At 46.8% G+C, this 3,499-nt stretch overlaps 1 pseudogene; it reads right to left on the reverse strand.

Moving 5' to 3' along the window:
- Nucleotides 1-1,114: 1,114 nt before the first annotated feature.
- LOC109468289 lies at nt 1,115-3,178 on the reverse strand (annotated as a pseudogene).
- Nucleotides 3,179-3,499: the final 321 nt, after the last annotated feature.

Consider the following 3,499-nt stretch of genomic DNA (forward strand, 5'->3'; position numbering starts at 1 on the left):
CTTTTTAGGCCGATTTCTATACTATTTATTCAGCCTGTAAATGAGCCTGGTGGAGACTAACAAGTCCTACGTGCAGAACACATGTGGCAGGAAGGCTGACAAGTTCAAGATGTCGTCTAGACGGATTTCCTGGCACTCTAGAAAATCTTAAAATCCTCTAAGATCAAGTACTTGAATTAAGCTTGTATTAAGTCAGATGATGTTCTTATCTTAAAGTCACACAAAGTGATTTCAGGGCAGTAAAACTGGATGTGTAAAGTTAGTTTCCTGGTTATCTTTTAATGTAGTAAATTGAATCAACATTATACCACGTCACACTGATATCTGTGAGGCAAAAATGCGATGTCGCTGACGGAAAACGGTTACTTACGTTTGGTATCGCAGGCTGGTTCTAACTGTTTATTGGTGGTACCCAAAAATAAAGAGACTCCTTGCATAGCTTATTTTGCGGCTATTTCAACGCTTCAAGTACGAAACGATGACGAAAATTTGCTAGATAATTACAGTAAATGTACATGTCAGACAGCTTTCCTCCTTCAGAATTTTTTGTTTTGCCGTCTTGAAAATCGCAATGAATGTCTTTAAGATAATTAGAATCGCGTTTTTCGCGTATGCCCTTTTTTTCAGAGAAAAATGGGCCAGGTTCTGTTTCGGCTTATTTGTTTTGCAACAGAGATCACCTAGGTCAAGGTCGTGTTTTTGTTGGGACCGAACCAAAGCTAAGAGCGACAAGAGGGGAATGTGGGGACAAGTCTGTTTCTGTCGTTGGCTATTCTTACCATAGAACTGAGAACACACGAACAAATGAAATAAACAGCCAAGAAATTTAACGGTGATATGAAATTATAATTCAGTAGCAGTTTAGAAAAAAAACATCATTTTCCTTAAAATCTACTGTAGATCATTATTCAATTTTATGACACATTTGTAAGATACATGCTTTATTTACATTTCATCAACGAGACGACTGAGGTTTGTACTTTAAGAAATCAAACGTACACAATGGTGGTAAGCTCGCGTTATACAAAGTGATTGTTTATACAATATATATATAGTAACATTCAAAATTGACAAGAAATAGTTAAAGTATAAAGTTGAATACTACATTCTTCTTTAAAAATTTCGTCCCAGTTCATTTAAATTGATGTATGTGGTATGCTACTCTACCAGACTACAAAAACATTGAAGCCTTCGAGTTGGTTTGGGTCATCAAAATATCGCCTGACGTTGCTATAGCAACAGGACTGTTTGTTTTCCTAGTACTACGGGGGTGGTCTCAAAATTTCGCAAAAGCTTTCAAACGACATTTAGACGTCATCTCCAAGCAGATCTTTTGGTGGCTACAAGATATTATGAAATTGGAAAGACAGTATCAAATTGCCAAAAACAGTATCGAATTGGTAAGGCAGAAAGAAAGCTTGATAAAACGCTCAAAAACTCTTAAAAAATAGCCGAAGACCAAACCTCTGCTTGGAGAGTAGTATCTTGAAAACAGATAAATTTCTGAAACAAAACATCTGATCGGCTTTAACATTGATTGATATGAAGGAGATTTAAAATAGACGTAAAGTATTTCTTAGGCGAGACGCGACTTCGAAATATATGGGAAGGCACCGTTAAAGTGAAATCTTCGTTAATTCAAAACATGTATGCAGGACACAAAAACTTGACGCTTACTATATCATTGTTACTACCTGGGCATACTGTTTCGTCTTCGACTTACAAGGAATGTGGTGTCACTGGACCTGATATTAGGTGGTGTCTAAACAAGGAAATTCTTGATCAACTCGTTATAGCAGTGAAAACAAATGTTCAGGACGTATATTATATATGCAGTTTGGACAAGTGTTCGTCATCATATAGACGAAAAATGAGTTGGAAATTGAGAGGAAAAAGTGACAAGTTTACGGAAACCTACCGCTACGACTAGGTTACTACTGGACGCATTCAATTCACAGGCATTTCTTCTACACATTCTTTGAGAACAAGTTTCTCAATATTGAAGAAGTGTCCCTCCGACGCCGTGCGTAGCCGCACTCAGGCACGCCGGTGACGCGGACACAGATGAGCTCGCCGCCGGTGTACGGGCAGTGGCACTGGATACACGGCTCGTACTCCACCCTGAACTCGGCCCCAGGGCGGTAGGTCGTCCCGGAGTGCTCACAGCCGGACGGGTTGGAGGGTCCCCGCGGGTTGACGTGGTACTTCTGGTAGCTGTAGGGCCGGGAGTGTTGTTGAGTCCCGTAGCCGCAGCCGGGGACGTCTGTCACGGTGATGCAGATGAGCTGGCCGCCGGTGTAGGGGCAGTGGCACTGGATGCACGGGTCCTTGCGGCGGCGGAACTCGACGCCAAGTTGGTAGGTGATGCCGCCGTGGACGCACCCTCGCTCGCTGGACGCCGCCGGGGGGACCTGGAGGTGCATCTTGCGGTAGTGGTATCCAGCGCGGTAGGTTGCAGCATAGCGGGGTGGTAAGTCACCCTGCATGTCGGCGGGCGAGTCGCTCTGCACGTCGGCGGGTTGGTCGCTCTGAGGAGCCTGCAAGGCCGCCTGAACGTTCCGGTGCGCCGTCAGCGTCCGCCCCGAGTTGAAGAACCCGCCCAGACTCCGAGTGGTGTGCAGCTTCTTGCAGATCAGGTCCCCGCCGTCCGCGGGACACTTGCACTCGGCCAGACCGTTCCGACTGAAGGTGTACCCGGCCGGGTAGATGTCCTCTCCCCTGCCGGCAGCCGACCATGCTGCACGACGGGCAGCAGTCGGGCGCGGAGGTGGTGTAGTTGACGCAGTTCTGCGGGAGCGGGTCGCACTTCTCGTCGAACTTGTCCCAACTTACCGGGTGGTAGCACAGGACCTGGCCGCCTTCCTCCGGGCAGATGCACTGCGTACAATCGTCCAGCTTCGCTAGCAAGGTGTTCGGTGGTACGTCTTGGCCCTCCCAGGTACAGGGCGGGCCGCAGTCAACCACAGACACGGCCATCGCTACAAAAACCCACAACAGCCGCCACATCTTGGGAAGTAGTCCGTCCAACCCAAGCGCTAACCGCAGAAGGAATGCCGGGGTCACGGTCTGGCCAGGCAGGGAGTTTACAAACACAGACGGCGGGAAGTATTTGGCAGACAGAAGTTTTCCCTGTTTACTGCCAAAACCACAGCAAGCACGACTGTCTCTCCGTGTGGAACCACTGACCTCCTCACATCTGGCGCCCACGTGAGACAAAAAACTCTTACAGGGCTCGAAATACATGTATGTTCTTCTGTGATATGATATGATACGCATATCTTATATGACACCTGTCTTTCGTCTCTTGCTAGCCTGGGTTCCAGACCCATAGCACACTGGACACAAATATCTCAGTGAGCCTGGCACACTGAGATATTTTGTGTCCAGTGTGCTTTGGGTCTGGCATCCAGGCTAGTCCGTTGCAAGTCTACCTGCAATTAAGAGAAAGCCAACAGCTTTTCGTTAATCTCCTAGCAGATCTTTCGGTGGTTGCAAGAAA

This window comes from Branchiostoma belcheri, unplaced genomic scaffold, assembly GCF_001625305.1.
Source record: "Branchiostoma belcheri isolate BF01 breed outbred unplaced genomic scaffold, Haploidv18h27 scaffold198, whole genome shotgun sequence".
NCBI classification, from domain to species: domain Eukaryota; kingdom Metazoa; phylum Chordata; class Leptocardii; order Amphioxiformes; family Branchiostomatidae; genus Branchiostoma; species Branchiostoma belcheri.